We start from the raw sequence: 21522 nt of genomic DNA, 5'->3' as shown, positions 1-21522 counted from the left end.
CTTGTTGCACAACTGATCCTTCCAGCTGTTATTGTCTTACAGTTCCTATGGTAATGTAGAACTTGATTCTCTTATAGGAAAGTGTAATTTAGTTATTTACCAACTGTGTATTGAGATTAAATATTAAGAAGTAAGGCTAACTGTGGAATTTTGATACACCTACCAATCGGAAAGAGGTGGGGGCAAATGTATTCAATGAAAGTAATGTAAAGATTGCGAATGTGAAAGTACACCAATGCAGAAATATTTTATGTGAAAAGGTGAAACGTTATTGCAGAACCAAAACAAGAAACCATAGCTTTCTTTTATAAAACATTTGTATTTTTCTAAATTGGTGTGGCGTCCTTTATTTTTAGTGGTAAGACATTGAGTTACTGTGAGTGGGTTCTGTAAGTACTTCACAAAAGCCTTGGAGGTTAGCTGTTTCCCCTCTGTGCCAGGCTACCCTATGTAGTCTAGGATTCCCTAGGTCTAACAATTACCAAATAATTTTAAGACAAACGCCCGTGGTACACAGGTCGGTACTGATAATTGAACAGCTTAATGCTCACACTGACGAGCAGCACACTGTCTGTAACTGGCTCCGTTTTTCTTGCGTGAGTAAGTGGTGTACATACTCATAGAGCGTTTTTAGCTGTTTGGGGCAGAGCCCAGGCATTGATTTTTGCAAGATACCCTCAGAGATCTTTAGGGTAAGTCTGCCTCTGGCGTATGCCTTGCTGTTCTAGCGCTCCCATAGTTAGACTAGTTTCCAGTCGGTACATTTTGCCTTAGGCTGCAATTAATAGACTGTGGTCACAGACCTGGAGTGAGCTGGGTATTTATACAACAAGCTCAACTTGTAGGGTCTACCCGTTGGGTTCAGGGCCTTGCGCTTTGACTTTTCCCAGTTTGTTTACCTCTACCCCTCAGTGGGTTAGTGGTATTAAACTTCCTGTGCCCTAAGGTCATAGAATATTCAATAGAAGCAGAACTCCAGGTCCTAACCCTCGATGATGAATTTTGTGAGGTGATAGATCTCTCAATCCACAAGACGGTGGCAGCAGCCATGGGCCCCTTCGAGAGGCGCATCACAGAGGCGGCTTTTGCCTGTGTGGTGCTCCATAAGTGACATGCACCCCTTCGGACCCCCTCACGCAGGGCGCCAGAGCGTAAATCTGATTCAAGGGTGGACCTGAGCGCTTTTGAACGCCTTAAAAAGGCTTTTCTGGCACACCCTATGCCTTTGGCTGCATCAGAGTCTTTCGCAGATATGGCGGTGGTCTTTCACTGGACACAGAGGATGATGGCCAAGGGGATTCTCCTGAAGAGGCCAGGCCTTCTTGGACCTGGACCCCGAATCCTGTGGCGTCCCTAGATCAGAGCCCCTTAGACATGTTGAACCCAGATGATTTGGTGCATCCTCGCTTCACTGAGTGGGTACCCGTCAGAGAGGGTCTCCTGATATGCGGCAAGTCTGCTTAGGAAGCTGTTGGATAAAGAGGTCAGGGCTTGCCTTAAGGCAGAATGTACACGCCCCTCCCTTCCTGGCAAAGTGGAAGCGACGCCTGAGCTAGACCCCGCGGGCCACTTTCCTACAGAAATATATCAAGGACCCCAATAAGGGTATAGACAGGTCCTGGCATTCTTGCCAGGACATGTTGCTGGATAAATGTGGCCCTCTTACAAAGATTTTGGATTTGGTGGAGGAGGCCAAGTCCTCTGAGACCCGGTCTAGTTGGATTCCCTGTCTGGTTGGGCACATTGTGCTGTTATTTTCTTAGGGAAGGCTAATTGCGCCCTGTCAATGGAGCGTCGCCAGGCCTGGCTGCTCATGATGGACTCCAAACTAGGGGACTTAGCTTCCACTAAGATGGGTGAGGTGGCGCAAGGTCTGCTCTTCGAGGACGTGTTCATTAAAGAACTTGGAACGTTTGCTGCAACCTTTTGCCTCCTTGGGCAAAGCACAGGCTTCCATTAAAAAGGCCTTCAATCTCACCGACTTTTGTCGGGCCGGCCATGGATTGGGGCATGCTGCCGTCCGCTTCTTCACCCAATGCCAGACAAGAGGATCCAAGTGATTCCAAGACCAATCCCGTCAAGGGGAATTCTTCCAGACTCGTAGAGGTCGCCCTGGATCCAGAGGGGTTGGCAACTCTCATCTGCAAACCCATGCAGGTGAGAGTTTGCCTTTCTCCCCAGTTAAAAGTGGGGGGCAGGGTAGCTCTCTTCGCTTGAAACTGGGAACAACTCACGGCAGATGCCTGGGTCCTTCAAACTCTCCAGGGGTTTGATATTGAATTCTATGGGTGCCTCGTTCAGGAGTCCCGCCCACAGGTGCTGGTTTTCGCGGAAGATCAGGAAACCTTGATAGATAGAGAGGTAGCGGATTTACAGAGACAAGAAGCGATTTCCGAGACCTCTCTTCACATTCAGGGATTCCTCAGCAACATCTTCCCGGTAAGTAATTGCATTACTCTGAGCACTACTCTCTTGCTTTAATTGATTACATCCTTCCCGGTTATGCCAAGCTACTTAAGTAAGGTTGAGCCTGTGCATTTTAACTCAGGAGGAATAGAGGTTCCTTTTATTAATTGATTTATTTAGTGATTTATCTCTTAGTGGAGGTGGGACTGCCTTATACTGTGGTTATTTAAAATAAGGGAAGTGGCAACAGAGTAATGCAATTACTGGTATTTAGGGACTTTACAACATAGGCGATATGTAACACCCAAAGTCAATTCAAGCCAACAGGATATGAATGTTTTCACTGTATGTCACCGGAGGCCTGTACTCAACACTATTACGAACCCCCCAAAAGCAAATGAACCGTCAAGTCACGCACACCAACATCAATACTGGCACCAGAGATGGATGAGTGTTTTCCTTTTTCATGGAAGCAGGGAAAAAGCAAAGATGAAGTTACAGTACTCTACTTTGCACAACATTACACTACATTTCCTACAGGTGATAAACAGCTTTTCTAGTGGTAATCAGTAGCAACATGTATTCAACGTAGAAAGCAGTTATAGCCTGTCATGAGAATCCTGCATACTGCAACGTTATGAAAACAACTGAACGGACACAGCCTCTTATGACATGCACGGCAACAATAGTAGTGTTGCAGTTTTCATAAAGGGGAAGGATACATCATTTTAACAACAATGTAATGCAAAGAAGACATATTCTATGGTGCTACATTCATTCCATCGTTTTCGTCAATAAGCCTCTAGACCATCTCTTTACTTCAGTCACTAGCATGTGCATTATTCTAGATCCTCTTAGTAAGCATGCAGTACTTATACTGACAACTTAAGTTTCCTTCATACAGAACTAAAATGATCTGCCTCACTCTCAATAGTGTGTTAATTTCATGAAAATGTAAAGCGTTTGTAGCACAAGACCAGGGAATAAGCTAGTCAAACAGGGACGATCACCTGAGTTCACAGAACAATTTCTCTAACTTTACTTATTCTTTATAGTTTACCGTTTCCTATATCCACTGACCCCCACCCCCTCCGACCTCTTAATTCGACATGTCCTCTTGCTGTACGCACTTTTGAAGGTCCCGGGATAAACTCAGAACACCCTCGACTCCTAGCCGCGTGGTGCAGGGCTTATCAGCCCCCTCCCCCATAAAGGTACTTCAGGTCCAGCCCCCTAACTAGCCCCACACTGTACCCATACAAGACTTGTCTAGCTTTTAATTTGACCGTACGATAAGTACTCCATTTACGTTGCCATCAGGAGCCTAGACATTTTTTTTCTTTAAAGGGTGGGGGTGAGGGGCACAGTATTAAAAATCGCTGGAGATGATCTATGAGGCCATTGGTTTACTATCCGCCACCAGCCTCCACCATACCGCAGTTCTCAAATCCGTGACCTGCACTTTTTTTGCAAGGGTTACGGGCGCTTTGAATGAGCACCAGTTACATTAGACAAGGTCACAATTACAATCATTTTTGGGCACTTGCTCATGCTCACTACAGTCTATATATACCCTACAACAAGCACATTCATCCCTTGCGCTATTTTATAATTTCATCCAGAAATTGATGGACCTGTCCTCATTTCCGAGGCCATTTTGGTATGCTACACGCATGGAATACAATGCTTTACACAAACACCCATAAATACCATCCCCAAATATCTCTCAATGTGGCTTTTGAGGAGGAACAGAACAATCCAAAATTCCACACACTAAACTTCCAGCTATACTGCTCAGAGTCCGCGGCCAATCTTCAATATAAAAAAAAGTTAATTTGGCTGCTGCGCCTGTCTGTTTCCCCTCCTCAGTTGTGCCTGCCTACCTCCTGCAGCCGTAGAGCACCGAGTGGCTCCTCGGTGACCTACCTCACTCGCTGCTCCAGTCCGACCTGAACTAGTCTGCAAAGCACTTCCACAGAGAGAACAGCATGCAAACCGATAAACACGCCCATAGCTATGCCCGGCCTCCAAGCGTCACCGCCCACCTCCGAATAAAACGACAGAGGGCGCGGCTTGAAAGCTCGTAGGCGGGTCAGCGCCAGGATGGAACTGCCTGACCTCTCCCTTCAGCGACAAATGTGCACCCTGTACTCACGTCCTTCTTTGGTGTCTGACTTCCAGGTCCCTCTTACAGGCACAAGACCGATGGCAGCAGGCGGGTATATTAGAAGGAGGGGCGCGTGGGCATGGAACACAGCAGAGGTGTCTAACTGTCACCGTTAACTGCCGCCAGTTGTCCGTAGAGCACTATGTGTTCTCTCATTGTGATCTCTATTTATACCCATTTGGTGCTCCTGTTTACTAGTTCGTAGAAGTCGATTATTATTTCTTTTTTTTTTTAGAATAAATTAAAACTGCGTAAGTACAGTGAAGTAACCATATAATGGCACATATAAACAAGCATTTACAATGCAACGGTCTCGCCTTTGAAAAAGTTAGAGCTATTGGAATTGTAAATGACAACATTTTTATTCATGTGTTGGTTTTGAAAAAAAATAAATAAATGGCACTGTCATTTACAATGCCAATAGCTTAACCCCTTCCATGCTGATGACGAACCCCAGCCGTCATGCACTACGGTGCTCGTGTGCTGATGACGGCTGGGGTTCGTCACGGCCCGCCCCTGTTCGTGCTGTTTACAGCACACCAGGGGAATCGCGGCCGCATGGAAGGGGTTAATCTCTCGCAATGCCACACACAAACGCACAGACCCACACAGAGTCCCACACACATACATACCTACAGAGCCACACGCAGAGCCACACACACACACACACACATACACGGAGCCACATACACAGACACACACACAGCCTCCCCCCCGTCCCCCCCGTCGGGACGCACCCTCCAGGGCCAGCATGGACGGGAAGTCCTTGGAGTTGGAGATGCCGGTGGAGTCGGTGATGCTGGTCTTCCACAAGTTGGACTAGAAGGTGGCCATGGTGATGACCGTGCCGTCGATGCTCCACACCTTCCAGTAGTCGGTGGGCAGCGTGGAGCAGACCAGCACCCAGCCCGACAGGGCCAGCAGGAAGGCCACAATCTCCCCCGCCGTGCTGGCCATGGTCACCGGCGAGGGTCACAGGGCACAGGTGTCAGAGCTGAGGGCACGGCAGAGGGCACAGGGGTAAGAGCTGAGGGCAGAGGGGTGAGAGCTGAGGGCACAGGCAAGAGCTGAGGGCACAGGAGTCAGAAGCGAGGGCCTAGGAAGAGCTGAGGGCACAGGGCAGGGTAAGAGCTGAGGGCACAGAGGTAAGAGCTGAGGGCACAGGGGTAAGAGCTGAGGGCACAGGTAAGAGCTGAGGGCACAGGTAAGACTGAGGGCTTAGGTAAGAGCTGAGGGCACAGGTAAGAGCTAAGGGCACAGGTAAGAGCTGAGGGCACAGGAGTAAAGTGCGGGCACAAGGGTAAGAGCTGAGGGGACAGGGGTAAGAGCTGAGGGCACAGGAGTCAGTGAGGGCACAGGTAAGGGCAGAGAGCAGCGTGGTGAGGGCTGGAGGCCTGGGTTGAGGTCAGAGGGCACAGGTGCCAGAAGTGAGGGCCTAGGAAGAGCTGAGGGCAGAGGGGTAAGAGCTGAGGGCAGAGGGGTAAGAGCTTAGAGTACAGGGGTAAGGAGTGAGGGCCCGGGGTGAGATCAGATGGCAGAGGATTAAGAGCTGAGGGCACCTGCGAGGGCAGAGAGCAACGCAGCTCGCAACTTTAAGGAATGCCTGGAACGTTGGAGTCCCGCTGGAGTAATGCCCCAGGATGCTGTGTAGAGCGGTGTTGAGTTACTTCCGGGGTGGGCGTGGCCCAAATTGCAGCGACGGAGCCAGGGCGTGGCTGCGCGGGACCGGTATGGAGAGCAAGAAGGGACTGCGGGAGTCTCATGAAGGGTAAAGACACGCATGTGCAGAACTCTGGAAGAGCTACTAGGCATCGGATACCAAGGGGTGCAAACTAGGTGCAAATGAGGTAATGGCAGAGCCTGCCGGTGTAGAGCACAAACACAAGTGGTAATTGATTTATGTAAAGACATGATGCGAAAAACAGTGACAAAAACAACTACTAAAATCACCAGAGACCTCCTGATACAATTGTTTGAGAGGAATAACATAATCAAATAAATAAGGATACAATTGGGGGGCAGGGAGTACTAGCCGGGGAACGGTATAGCCGACAGTCTGGTGTTGGTCCAGGCACCCAGGTATGGAAAGACATCAGTGGGTAGCTAGGAGAGGACGTGGACTGTGGCCAGATGTACTGTTTAGGGTATGGTAGTCATTGGGGGAGGTGCGGGAGGCGTATTGAATTCAGATGGTATTGTTCCACTCCTCAAGTGTGTTTAACCCATTGTGTACTGAGTCACAGATTGTAATCCATTTACACTCTCTAAGATTTGGGATGCTTTGGTGATTGCCACCTCTAAGTGGCAATACTGGTTGCTCAATCACCTGCCATATCATTTCAAGTTCAGTGTGGTTTTTCTCGACATAGTGGGACACCAGTGGCGCGGTCAAGATCTTACAATGAATTCTGCTCTTATGTGGGGTTATACTTTGTTTGATTTTTTGAAATAATCCTTTCGCCATTTGCAATTTCTACGTATACGTAGAAATTGGCCAAATGGAAGTCCATCCTTGAGACTTCGTGGATGATAGCTCGAGTAGTGGAGCAGTGTGTTACGTTCTGTGGGCTTGCGGAACAAGGCAGTTCCTATCAAACCATCCTCTGCGTGGATGGTGACATCAAGAAAAGGGAGATCGTTAGATCTGTATTCCATGGTGAATTTGAGGTGGGGTTGGGAATTATTGAGCCATTCCACAAAGTTGTTCAATGTGTCAGAGTCGCCTGCCCACAGTAACAGAATATCGTCAATGTATCTTCGCCAAAGGAGTATTTGTGTCTGTTATGGGTTGGTGGAGGTGAGTATATGTGTCATTTCCAGATTATAGACAAAGGATGGCAAAGTTAGGGGCAAAACAAGCGCCCATTGAGACTCCCTTCATTTGTAGATAGTAGTCGTTCTTGTATAGGAAGTAGTTGTTCTCAAGGGCAATGCGTAGAAGGCTCATGATGAAGGACGTCGGAATCTGGGTCGGGCATTGCCTGGACAACATATTCTTGATGACTGAGAGTCCCTCTTCGTGCGGAATTTTGGTATAGAGGGACTCAATGTCGAGACCCACCATGAGTTCTGTGTTGGGGTTGAATGGCCGGTCCTCTATGGTTTTAATGAGGTCCCTGCTATTCCTGATATAAGTTTCTGTATTCGGGATGAACTCCTTGATGACCGTGTCTATATATTTTCCCAGGGTTTCCAATATAGACCCACATCCTGAGACGATCGGTCGTCCAGGGGGGTTGGTACTGTCCTTGTGAATCTTCGGGAGGACGTAGATAACAGGGGTCCGAGGGTGTTGGTTATTCAGAAACAAATGTTCTCTATGTGTGATAATCCCATCCAGTTTAGCTTGGTTGGTAATAAATTGGATCTTGGTCTTTAATTCTGGTAATGGGTCTCTGGGTAGTTTGCGGTAGCGGAGTGGGTTAGAGAGTTGTCTTTTTATTTCAGTGTCATATTGGTCTTGGTTCACCACTACAATGCCCCCGCCCTTGTCTTCTGGTTTGATGATTACATCCGTACGTTCCTTTAGTTGTTTTAGGGTTTGTTTCTTGGATAGGGGGAGGTTGTAGGGGACGTATTCGAACTGTTTTTGGCAGTCCGCTACCTTGAGGAGTACCAGTCTTTCAAAGGAGAGTATCTCAGGAGGCATCGCTGAGGATGGGGGATTGCAGGTGGATGGAGGATGGAAAATGGATCTGGCTGTGTAGTTAGAATCCGGACTATCTTTGAAGAATTGTCTGAGTCTAATACGTCGGAAGAATTGGAGTGATTGGGTTTGAAGTTTGAAAAAATTACTCATTTCTGTGGGCACAAAGCTGAGGCCTCTGCTGAGTAAGTTGGCTTCGTCACTAGAAAGGGTATGACAGGAAAGGTTAAAGATGGGAATGAGTTGTTGTTTGGAAGTTGTTGAGAGGTTGTCGGTTGCCAGTGTGGGAGGTGCCTGGTTGTGTTGTTAATCTTGTGCAGTTGTCGTGGTATTGATCCCTGATGTGGGAAGAACATGCTCGCCCCCATTGGTAAAACCTGTTCCTGGTTTGTCTTTCTCCGTAGTGTTGATGTTGGTAGTTTGTTCTGGTCTGTGTTCGGTTTTGGCCGCGTCCGCGGCTCTGTTCTAAAAAAACGGGAGGTAACAAGGGGGCTGGTCTGTTGGTTTTCCTAGATGTGCTGGGACCCTCACCGGGGTCGGAGTCCTCAACGGATGTGTTTGATGAGTCAGAAAAGGTGATTTGTTTATTGTTACGGAATCTGCCCCAGTAGCGTGTTCTTGGCAGGTTATATGGGGTGTTGTAAAACTCGTCCCTGAGGTATGGGTAGGTAGTTTCAACTTTGTAAAATTTGATATCCCTTTGGATTTTAGTGACCTTTTTGTTGAGTTCGAATGCGTCGAAAGTGGCTATGGTGGAGTTGATTTTGTCTAACAGGTTTTTTGCGTCAGGGATAGAGCTATCTTCCAAAAGAAGTTTTCAATCTCAGCGATTTCTTCCAGTTCTTGGCGGCTATGTTCAATGGCGGTGTCGATCCCGAGCACCATCCAGTGCCGTGAACAAGTGGTGGCTAGGTGGCTGTACCCAGTGCAGAATTTGGGATCTGTTGTAAAAATTGCCTGGTTGTTGCGGATCTGGAGACCTAGAGGGATGACATCAGACCTGAGGTAGTCTGTGAGCATGCGTGCATGGAGATTAGTTCGGATCTGTTTCTTTTTTAATTTTTCGAGTTTGTCCAAAAGGACTTTGGAGGTGTTGGTAACAGGGGTTGTGGAAGAGGAAGCCACAAGGTTAGAGAGCAGGGAGGGGCCGCTAAGTATATGTCTGATATAATCCTCAGTATAACAGGGAGTCTCTCTAGACATACTTGGTGGTGGGAAAATCCCCAAGTAGACCAAATGGATTGGCGGGTGATGTTGGTCACAGAAGGACCTACTGTCGCATCTCAGCAGCTGCTCACAATATAGGGAAAAGCGACAGGAGTATAACCCATAGACCGAGTTGAGATCCGGGTGTACATGTATTTTAGCAACAATATCTCAACCGGATTCAGTAAGAATGACAATTAAAATTATATGTACAGGACTTTATGAGAACACAGGAAAAAAAGGAAGAGAGACTATGAATTTCAGTTTTTTGAAAGTGCATATAGCATCTCATGCTGGGTTATCCTTTGTTTGATCATTTGCGTTGTTTGGCCAATGTACAACGGGTTACAGGGGCAGCGAATTGCATAGATCACATTTTGGGATCTGCAGTTCGTGAGGGTTTTCAAGGGGTAGGTTTTATTGTTATGTTTGAACTCTTTTGTGTTTAGGGTCAGTTCACATACAATGCAGGATTTGCATCGATAGTGTCCAATTACCAGTGACAGTCCCCAAGCGCGTATAAGCATATAGGGGAAAGGGGGGCCCACTGGGGGTCCTAAAGTCTCTTTCTGACGAGCTAACCACCATGAAACGGGCAGGCGGAAAGGTACACAGTAATCCCTATGGCAGTGCCTGAGCCGGCAGAGCCGGCACCGCCTCTATTGTAGGGATTACTATCCCTCCGACGGTCCCATGGGAACTGCAGCTGATTGTCCCTCTGCCAGATGCCCCTGCCAACCGCATCGTAATGCGGCAGGCGGACCTGCATGGGCCAATGGCAGTGGGACCGCCACCGACGGCGGTGACATTCGCACCACCATCATAATCAGGCTCTTAATGCCAGTGTCCTGTGACACCTTGATACCTTTTATATTTACATATCTTAGTAGAAAAATGTTTGAATTTAGTTTTCACAAGCAAGGAAATGACCTTCATAAAAAAGTAATTGTTACTCAGTACAATTTCTTCTATTCAAGGAGGCGCCTAGCTGTACAAGGAGATTCATTAGTGATGTAAAATATTTGTTCGAGTACAGGTGGTGTTTGTGAGAAGCTCTGCTTGTAGAATTATGAGAGATTTTCTAATTAGATATGTTTGCAACTGTTTCACTGTGCTTAATTCTGATTGACTTAATTAGTGTTAACCATGTACTAGTGTGGTGAATTTATGAAATCCTTTGTATAGAACCCTGTAAAATTGTGCTCTTTTTGGATGTTTGGAGAGATCCCTTTTTATTGACCCAAGGAGGCAAATCCATCCCGGATCGCTCTCCTATTTCATACTTAGCATTTTGCTGACCCGAACTGTACTGATTTATTTAATTAATTGTTTTTTTGTTCCTTAACTGAGTTTTTGCATTTTGATTTATTGATCGATTTCTGACCATATTACTTGATTTGTGTATGATTTATAATCTGAAAATAAACCTATAAGGTTTAAAACTTGTTTGTTATTTTTTGTTGGACCAAATAGGTTTTACATGCTAAATTGATATTGTTATATAGAATGCTTTAATGACAGGCGCAGTGCGTCAATAGGGGCGTGGGGGCGTTGCCCCCCGCCCGCAGCCGCCCGCAGGAGACACCGAGGGAGAACTGACAATGCATGCCAGTCAGCATGACGTCGGGAGGCGTCATGTTGATTGACATGATTGTCACCAGGCAGGCAGCAACACGAGTGCGCATGCGTGGGGACGGAGGGTGAATTTTTTACCCGTGCCCACGCACGCGCACTTGTGTTCGTGCTTTTTTGCGCATGCCCATGGGCGTGCTGTGGGCGTACAGTAACCTGTGCCCCTGCAGCGCCAGGATTGTTTGAAATATGGAAACAATTAGTGCGGACATGGCAGCCTGTTGACACGAGTTGTGCAAAAGAGTGACCACACACAAGTAAGGAGGAAAAAAGTGTTTTGACGTGTTTTATTTGTTTAAGATGCCCGACAGCACTGCAGTGCTGAAAGAAGAAAAGCGTGCAGTCTTAAGTAAAGAGTGCACCCTGTACGGATGTATGCAATGTGGCTATTAATCAACCGTAGACAGTGTGAAAAAAGTTCAGTGGGGATGTAAATCACAAACTTATAGCCAGTTTCTCACAGACTCCTGTCAGGTCAGTTTTCCTCCAAAGAGACCACGGATGTTTACAGTAAGGGTAAAATGAATGTGAATATATTAGATGGTGGAGTTGGGGGACCCAGCTTAAACGTGATTGGCCAGTTTCTAAGAGCCGCAGCAAAGGAAATTGAACAGGGAGAGTGGGTGCATGGATGGATGCATGCATGATGGGTGGATGGATGCATGAATGATGGATGCAGGTTGGATGGGTGGGTGGATGCATGAATGAATGATGTATGGATGCAGGATGGGTGGGTGGATGGATGGGTGGATGGATGGGTGGATGCATGAATGATGTATGGATGGATGCGTGAATGAATGATGTATGGATGCAAGATGGGTGGGTGGGTGGATGCATGAATGATGTATGGATGGATGCAAGGTGGTTCGGGCTCGCTCGCTGCGCTCGCTCGTTTCGGTGCAATATGCAAATTAGTTTACGCCACACCACTTTCAAATGTCACCAGCCGCCCCTGTTTAATGAGATACAGGTTCAGCAAAAAGCACCAAAATCCATTACATGATTAACACCACCCCCAACCCTTCAGCAAAGCAAATAGAGCAAATTGAGCAAGACGGTTCGGGACGTAATTTCCCTTCTCAATTTTTCCTAATTTTGCTGAGTTTTGGGTCTATGTTAATGCTAATATTTTATCAATGTACCAATGTTTCAGAACAAGCGCTTTGCGTTCATTAGTCACACTATAAAAATACACACAGCTTTAGGACCCTTTCAATGCCTCTGACCCCACTGTACCTTAGGATTCCAGACAGGACTATTCTGATGCAGCCAGTGATCGCGGATTTGTCAAAGGAGTACTGGAACTCAGAGTCGTTTCCTTAAAACGAGCGCGTTGCTCTCCGTATTTATCAGGTGACCATATATTAGATTAAGATAATAATTTGGACCAATCATCTACATTCAGTGCACAATCCCTACTGGTGATCTTGCTTGCTAACTACCATGTTAGAAATGCCAATCTGAGCACGCTGGGACTTGTACAATGGTGCGAAATTCTAATATCCGCATTCTGGGAGAGGCACTATTTGCCAGTAAAATCCTCGCCAGAGATAGCCTGCTGAAAACCTTTGGGAAAACGGCATGGGGGCGCTGCTTGACTATGGCAAGTAGCACAAATGAGATTAGCACATGGGCAAACTCTGCCTACCTTTGAATCCCGGGTTGGCCGCAAATAGAAGTTTGGACCCAAAACAGAATTAGACGGATAGTTGTATCAAGGCAAAGGTTTAAAGACTGGGAAGTTCTACGTCACTTGCTCTGTGTACAAAGAAACAGATGGATGATGAGACACTGTGCACTCATGCTGGCCGTTCCTTTCTTTTATGGGCGGGACATCCAGTGCGCTGTTGAGATTTCACTGTCACTACGTCAGTGCATGGTCCGGGGATTACGACATTCTTTGGAAGTCACAGACAGACACAACGTGCAGTGGGTGCAATGGGTGTTCCTGGCGGAGATGTCCTCACGCGCCTTGACAATTGAGCCATTCTTTTCTGTTGTGCAAGTGCTTGACGTCATCAGTGTTTGTGAATCACAAGGTTTGTTTTACCGTCGCACGGGTGGGGAAGGTAGGCTCTGAGACAGGTGGTGAAAAAACTGCAATTAACTGACTCAAGGCAGCGCATTCTGATTCCTCCCTGACGGTGTTCGCTGTTGGTATTCAGCGACAGCATTTTGCTTCCACACTCTTTAAAAAAAATATTTTTTTTGTTGGCCGTCTTGTGTTGTTTTCTGGATGACAATGGTACGCTGTAGTGCTCAAACTGAATTTATGTTGATACGCTATCAGTAGATTTTTCATTTTCACTACAGGGACGGTAACCGGCTGCCTAAATAGACATTTTAGTACGCGACGACTAATATATTGGCTAATAAACATGTTATAAGTAACCCAGCAGCCAGAATTCGTTGCTGACGGCGAACTGCCAGAACAATTTGTTCTCCTATCTTCTCGGAATTAGAAAAATGATGACCTGCCTGATAACTTCAACAAGGGGTGGTGAGGGACAGAGTCTCTGAATTAAGCAGAAAGCTCTCACCCAGTCAAGAGATCAGGGCTAGATCCAACACCGTTTTTTAGCTCACTGCACCATCCCAGTTTCAGAACCTGGCTGTATGCAAATTAGTCTGTTCCTGTCCCAGTGCATGATGGGAACAGGGCAAACCAAACTACAAAAGCCAATTCTTACACTGGGAAGGAAACAAGCTCCCGGGGACCGGTTTCTAGCATTACAGCCGTCTTCGGCCCGGTTTGCTTGAATCCTGATGGTGCAATGAGCAAGGGTCTCACATCTGAGAATACCCTTCCACGCTTAGGGTGGACAAAAATATTTACAACAAGGGGTGGTGAGGGACAGAGTCTCTGAATTAAGCAGAAAGCTCTCACCCAGTCAAGAGATCAGGGCTAGATCCAACACCGTTTTTTAGCTCACTGCACCATCCCAGTTTCAGAACCTGGCTGTATGCAAATTAGTCTGTTCCTGTCCCAGTGCATGATGGGAACAGGGCAAACCAAACTACAAAAGCCAATTCTTACACTGGGAAGGAAACAAGCTCCCGGGGACCGGTTTCTAGCATTACAGCCGTCTTCGGCCCGGTTTGCTTGAATCCTGATGGTGCAATGAGCAAGGGTCTCACATCTGAGAATACCCTTCCACGCTTAGGGTGGACAAAAATATTTACAACAAGGGGTGGTGAGGGACAGAGTCTCTGAATTAAGCAGAAAGCTCTCACCCAGTCAAGAGATCAGGGCTAGATCCAACACCGTTTTTTAGCTCACTGCACCATCCCAGTTTCAGAACCTGGCTGTATGCAAATTAGTCTGTTCCAGTCCCAGTGCATGATGGGAACAGGGCAAACCAAACTACAAAAGCCAATTCTTACACTGGGAAGGAAACAAGCTCCCGGGGACCGGTTTCTAGCATTACAGCCGTCTTCGGCCCGGTTTGCTTGAATCCTGATGGTGCAATGAGCAAGGGTCTCACATCTGAGAATACCCTTCCACGCTTAAGGTGGACAAAAATATTTACAACAAGGGGTGGTGAGGGACAGAGTCTCTGAATTAAGCAGAAAGCTCTCACCCAGTCAAGAGATCAGGGCTAGATCCAACACCGTTTTTTAGCGAAGACGGCTGAAATGCCAGAAACCGGTCCCCGGTAGCTTGTCTCCTTTCTGGTAAAGAATTGGCTTGGTAGTTTAGTCTGCCCTGTTCCCATGATGCACTGGGCCAGGGACAGACTGATTTGCATATAGCCAGGTTCTGAGCTGGGATGGGGCAGTGAGATAAATAACGGTGATGGATCAAGCCCTGATCTTTGGACTGGGTAAGAGTGGTCTGCTCAATTCAGACACTCTGTTCATCACCACCCCCTTTTGTAAATCGATTTTGGCCACTATAGGTGTGGCAGGGTATACTCAGACATGAGTCCCTTTCTCACTGCTCCATCAGGATTCAAGCAAGCCGGGCCGAAGACGGCTGAAATGCCAGAAACCGGTCCCCGGTAGCTTGTCTCCTTTCTGGTAAAGAATTGGCTTGGTAGTTTAGTCTGCCCTGTTCCCATGATGCACTGGGCCAGGGACAGACTGATTTGCATATAGCCAGGTTCTGAGCTGGGATGGGGCAGTGAGATAAATAACGGTGATGGATCAAGCCCTGATCTTTGGACTGGGTAAGAGTGGTCTGCTCAATTCAGACACTCTGTTCATCACCACCCCCTTTTGTAAATCGATTTTGGCCACTATAGGTGTGGCAGGGTATACTCAGACATGAGTCCCTTTCTCACTGCTCCATCAGGATTCAAGCAAGCCGGGCCGAAGACGGCTGAAATGCCAGAAACCGGTCCCCGGTAGCTTGTCTCCTTTCTGGTAAAGAATTGGCTTGGTAGTTTAGTCTGCCCTGTTCCCATGATGCACTGGGCCAGGGACAGACTGATTTGCATATAGCCAGGTTCTGAGCTGGGATGGGGCAGTGAGATAAATAACGGTGATGGATCAAGCCCTGATCTTTGGACTGGGTAAGAGTGGTCTGCTCAATTCAGACACTCTGTTCATCACCACCCCCTTTTGTAAATCGATTTTGGCCACTATAGGTGTGGCAGGGTATACTCAGACATGAGTCCCTTTCTCACTGCTCCATCAGGATTCAAGCAAGCCGGGCCGAAGACGGCTGAAATGCCAGAAACCGGTCCCCGGTAGCTTGTCTCCTTTCTGGTAAAGAATTGGCTTGGTAGTTTAGTCTGCCCTGTTCCCATGATGCACTGGGCCAGGGACAGACTGATTTGCATATAGCCAGGTTCTGAGCTGGGATGGGGCAGTGAGATAAATAACGGTGATGGATCAAGCCCTGATCTTTGGACTGGGTAAGAGTGGTCTGCTCAATTCAGACACTCTGTTCATCACCACCCCCTTTTGTAAATCGATTTTGGCCACTATAGGTGTGGCAGGGTATACTCAGACATGAGTCCCTTTCTCACTGCTCCATCAGGATTCAAGCAAGCCGGGCCGAAGACGGCTGAAATACCAGAAACCGGTCCCCGGTAGCTTGTCTCCTTTCTGGTAAAGAATTGGCTTGGTAGTTTAGTCTGCCCTGTTCCCATGATGCACTGGGCCAGGGACAGACTGATTTGCATATAGCCAGGTTCTGAGCTGGGATGGGGCAGTGAGATAAATAACGGTGATGGATCAAGCCCTGATCTTTGGACTGGGTAAGAGTGGTCTGCTCAATTCAGACACTCTGTTCATCACCACCCCCTTTTGTAAATCGATTTTGGCCACTATAGGTGTGGCAGGGTATACTCAGACATGAGTCCCTTTCTCACTGCTCCATCAGGATTCAAGCAAGCCGGGCCGAAGACGGCTGAAATGCCAGAAACCGGTCCCCGGTAGCTTGTCTCCTTTCTGGTAAAGAATTGGCTTGGTAGTTTAGTCTGCCCTGTTCCCATGATGCACTGGGCCAGGGACAGACTGATTTGCATATAGCCAGGTTCTGAGCTGGGATGGGGCAGTGAGATAAATAACGGTGATGGATCAAGCCCTGATCTTTGGACTGGGTAAGAGTGGTCTGCTCAATTCAGACACTCTGTTCATCACCACCCCCTTTTGTAAATCGATTTTGGCCACTATAGGTGTGGCAGGGTATACTCAGACATGAGTCCCTTTCTCACTGCTCCATCAGGATTCAAGCAAGCCGGGCCGAAGACGGCTGAAATGCCAGAAACCGGTCCCCGGTAGCTTGTCTCCTTTCTGGTAAAGAATTGGCTTGGTAGTTTAGTCTGCCCTGTTCCCATGATGCACTGGGCCAGGGACAGACTGATTTGCATATAGCCAGTTTCTGAGCTGGGATGGGGCAGTGAGATAAATAACGGTGATGGATCAAGCCCTGATCTTTGGACTGGGTAAGAGTGGTCTGCTCAATTCAGACACTCTGTTCATCACCACCCCCTTTTGTAAATCGATTTTGGCCACTATAGGTGTGGCAGGGTATACTCAGACATGAGTCCCTTTCTCACTGCTCCATCAGGATTCAAGCAAGCCGGGCCGAAGACGGCTGAAATGCCAGAAACCGGTCCCCGGTAGCTTGTCTCCTTTCTGGTAAAGAATTGGCTTGGTAGTTTAGTCTGCCCTGTTCCCATGATGCACTGGGCCAGGGACAGACTGATTTGCATATAGCCAGGTTCTGAGCTGGGATGGGGCAGTGAGATAAATAACGGTGATGGATCAAGCCCTGATCTTTGGACTGGGTAAGAGTGGTCTGCTCAATTCAGACACTCTGTTCATCACCACCCCCTTTTGTAAATCGATTTTGGCCACTATAGGTGTGGCAGGGTATACTCAGACATGAGTCCCTTTCTCACTGCTCCATCAGGATTCAAGCAAGCCGGGCCGAAGACGGCTGAAATGCCAGAAACCGGTCCCCGGTAGCTTGTCTCCTTTCTGGTAAAGAATTGGCTTGGTAGTTTAGTCTGCCCTGTTCCCATGATGCACTGGGCCAGGGACAGACTGATTTGCATATAGCCAGGTTCTGAGCTGGGATGGGGCAGTGAGATAAATAACGGTGATGGATCAAGCCCTGATCTTTGGACTGGGTAAGAGTGGTCTGCTCAATTCAGACACTCTGTTCATCACCACCCCCTTTTGTAAATCGATTTTGGCCACTATAGGTGTGGCAGGGTATACTCAGACATGAGTCCCTTTCTCACTGCTCCATCAGGATTCAAGCAAGCCGGGCCGAAGACGGCTGAAATGCCAGAAACCGGTCCCCGGTAGCTTGTCTCCTTTCTGGTAAAGAATTGGCTTGGTAGTTTAGTCTGCCCTGTTCCCATGATGCACTGGGCCAGGGACAGACTGATTTGCATATAGCCAGGTTCTGAGCTGGGATGGGGCAGTGAGATAAATAACGGTGATGGATCAAGCCCTGATCTTTGGACTGGGTAAGAGTGGTCTGCTCAATTCAGACACTCTGTTCATCACCACCCCCTTTTGTAAATCGATTTTGGCCACTATAGGTGTGGCAGGGTATACTCAGACATGAGTCCCTTTCTCACTGCTCCATCAGGATTCAAGCAAGCCGGGCCGAAGACGGCTGAAATGCCAGAAACCGGTCCCCGGTAGCTTGTCTCCTTTCTGGTAAAGAATTGGCTTGGTAGTTTAGTCTGCCCTGTTCCCATGATGCACTGGGCCAGGGACAGACTGATTTGCATATAGCCAGGTTCTGAGCTGGGATGGGGCAGTGAGATAAATAACGGTGATGGATCAAGCCCTGATCTTTGGACTGGGTAAGAGTGGTCTGCTCAATTCAGACACTCTGTTCATCACCACCCCCTTTTGTAAATCGATTTTGGCCACTATAGGTGTGGCAGGGTATACTCAGACATGAGTCCCTTTCTCACTGCTCCATCAGGATTCAAGCAAGCCGGGCCGAAGACGGCTGAAATGCCAGAAACCGGTCCCCGGTAGCTTGTCTCCTTTCCGGTAAAGAATTGGCTTGGTAGTTTAGTCTGCCCTGTTCCCATGATGCACTGGGCCAGGGACAGACTGATTTGCATATAGCCAGGTTCTGAGCTGGGATGGGGCAGTGAGATAAATAACGGTGATGGATCAAGCCCTGATCTTTGGACTGGGTAAGAGTGGTCTGCTCAATTCAGACACTCTGTTCATCACCACCCCCTTTTGTAAATCGATTTTGGCCACTATAGGTGTGGCAGGGTATACTCAGACATGAGTCCCTTTCTCACTGCTCCATCAGGATTCAAGCAAGCCGGGCCGAAGACGGCTGAAATGCCAGAAACCGGTCCCCGGTAGCTTGTCTCCTTTCTGGTAAAGAATTGGCTTGGTAGTTTAGTCTGCCCTGTTCCCATGATGCACTGGGCCAGGGACAGACTGATTTGCATATAGCCAGGTTCTGAGCTGGGATGGGGCAGTGAGATAAATAACGGTGATGGATCAAGCCCTGATCTTTGGACTGGGTAAGAGTGGTCTGCTCAATTCAGACACTCTGTTCATCACCACCCCCTTTTGTAAATCGATTTTGGCCACTATAGGTGTGGCAGGGTATACTCAGACATGAGTCCCTTTCTCACTGCTCCATCAGGATTCAAGCAAGCCGGGCCGAAGACGGCTGAAATGCCAGAAACCGGTCCCCGGTAGCTTGTCTCCTTTCTGGTAAAGAATTGGCTTGGTAGTTTAGTCTGCCCTGTTCCCATGATGCACTGGGCCAGGGACAGACTGATTTGCATATAGCCAGTTTCTGAGCTGGGATGGGGCAGTGAGATAAATAACGGTGATGGATCAAGCCCTGATCTTTGGACTGGGTAAGAGTGGTCGGCTCAATTCAGACACTCTGTTCATCACCACCCCCTTTTGTAAATCGATTTTGGCCACTATAGGTGTGGCAGGGTATACTCAGACATGAGTCCCTTTCTCACTGCTCCATCAGGATTCAAGCAAGCCGGGCCGAAGACGGCTGAAATGCCAGAAACCGGTCCCCGGTAGCTTGTCTCCTTTCTGGTAAAGAATTGGCTTGGTAGTTTAGTCTGCCCTGTTCCCATGATGCACTGGGCCAGGGACAGACTGATTTGCATATAGCCAGGTTCTGAGCTGGGATGGGGCAGTGAGATAAATAACGGTGATGGATCAAGCCCTGATCTTTGGACTGGGTAAGAGTGGTCTGCTCAATTCAGACACTCTGTTCATCACCACCCCCTTTTGTAAATCGATTTTGGCCACTATAGGTGTGGCAGGGTATACTCAGACATGAGTCCCTTTCTCACTGCTCCATCAGGATTCAAGCAAGCCGGGCCGAAGACGGCTGAAATGCCAGAAACCGGTCCCCGGTAGCTTGTCTCCTTTCTGGTAAAGAATTGGCTTGGTAGTTTAGTCTGCCCTGTTCCCATGATGCACTGGGCCAGGGACAGACTGATTTGCATATAGCCAGGTTCTGAGCTGGGATGGGGCAGTGAGATAAATAACGGTGATGGATCAAGCCCTGATCTTTGGACTGGGTAAGAGTGGTCTGCTCAATTCAGACACTCTGTTCATCACCACCCCCTTTTGTAAATCGATTTTGGCCACTATAGGTGTGGCAGGGTATACTCAGACATGAGTCCCTTTCTCACTGCTCCATCAGGATTCAAGCAAGCCGGGCCGAAGACGGCTGAAATGCCAGAAACCGGTCCCCGGTAGCTTGTCTCCTTTCTGGTAAAGAATTGGCTTGGTAGTTTAGTCTGCCCTGTTCCCATGATGCACTGGGCCAGGGACAGACTGATTTGCATATAGCCAGGTTCTGAGCTGGGATGGGGCAGTGAGATAAATAACGGTGATGGATCAAGCCCTGATCTTTGGACTGGGTAAGAGTGGTCTGCTCAATTCAGACACTCTGTTCATCACCACCCCCTTTTGTAAATCGATTTTGGCCACTATAGGTGTGGCAGGGTATACTCAGACATGAGTCCCTTTCTCACTGCTCCATCAGGATTCAAGCAAGCCGGGCCGAAGACGGCTGAAATGCCAGAAACCGGTCCCCGGTAGCTTGTCTCCTTTCTGGTAAAGAATTGGCTTGGTAGTTTAGTCTGCCCTGTTCCCATGATGCACTGGGCCAGGGACAGACTGATTTGCATATAGCCAGGTTCTGAGCTGGGATGGGGCAGTGAGATAAATAACGGTGATGGATCAAGCCCTGATCTTTGGACTGGGTAAGAGTGGTCTGCTCAATTCAGACACTCTGTTCATCACCACCCCCTTTTGTAAATCGATTTTGGCCACTATAGGTGTGGCAGGGTATACTCAGACATGAGTCCCTTTCTCACTGCTCCATCAGGATTCAAGCAAGCCGGGCCGAAGACGGCTGAAATGCCAGAAACCGGTCCCCGGTAGCTTGTCTCCTTTCTGGTAAAGAATTGGCTTGGTAGTTTAGTCTGCCCTGTTCCCATGATGCACTGGGCCAGGGACAGACTGATTTGCATATAGCCAGGTTCTGAGCTGGGATGGGGCAGTGAGATAAATAACGGTGATGGATCAAGCCCTGATCTTTGGACTGGGTAAGAGTGGTCTGCTCAATTCAGACACTCTGTTCATCACCACCCCCTTTTGTAAATCGATTTTGGCCACTATAGGTGTGGCAGGGTATACTCAGACATGAGTCCCTTTCTCACTGCTCCATCAGGATTCAAGCAAGCCGGGCCGAAGACGGCTGAAATGCCAGAAACCGGTCCCCGGTAGCTTGTCTCCTTTCTGGTAAAGAATTGGCTTGGTAGTTTAGTCTGCCCTGTTCCCATGATGCACTGGGCCAGGGACAGACTGATTTGCATATAGCCAGGTTCTGAGCTGGGATGGGGCAGTGAGATAAATAACGGTGATGGATCAAGCCCTGATCTTTGGACTGGGTAAGAGTGGTCTGCTCAATTCAGACACTCTGTTCATCACCACCCCCTTTTGTAAATCGATTTTGGCCACTATAGGTGTGGCAGGG

General features: G+C 48.1%; 1 protein-coding gene across 5 annotated transcripts in view; it reads right to left on the bottom strand.

Annotated features, from left to right (window-relative positions):
* The window catches only part of LOC147659347 (kidney mitochondrial carrier protein 1), a 267840-nt gene that overhangs the window by 221153 nt on the left and 25165 nt on the right, over positions 1-21522 (bottom strand). Inside the window, exon 1 of one of the 5 annotated variants that reach the window (XM_086951826.1) lies at positions 12294-12319. The exons of 1 other annotated variant lie outside the window; for it this stretch is intronic. The gene's annotated coding sequence lies outside the window, so the exon portion shown is untranslated. Of the gene's footprint in view, positions 1-4289; positions 4460-4561; positions 4689-12293; positions 12320-21522 lie in introns of those variants that run through there. 3 more of the 5 variants (XM_086951825.1, XM_086951823.1, XM_086951824.1) reach the window with 3 other exon arrangements.

This window comes from Lissotriton vulgaris, unplaced genomic scaffold (assembly GCF_964263255.1).
Source record: "Lissotriton vulgaris unplaced genomic scaffold, aLisVul1.2 SCAFFOLD_663, whole genome shotgun sequence".
Classification (NCBI taxonomy): domain Eukaryota; kingdom Metazoa; phylum Chordata; class Amphibia; order Caudata; family Salamandridae; genus Lissotriton; species Lissotriton vulgaris.
The sequence above is the reverse complement of the archived record's forward strand: the minus strand, read 5'-3'. Positions and strand labels throughout refer to the sequence as shown.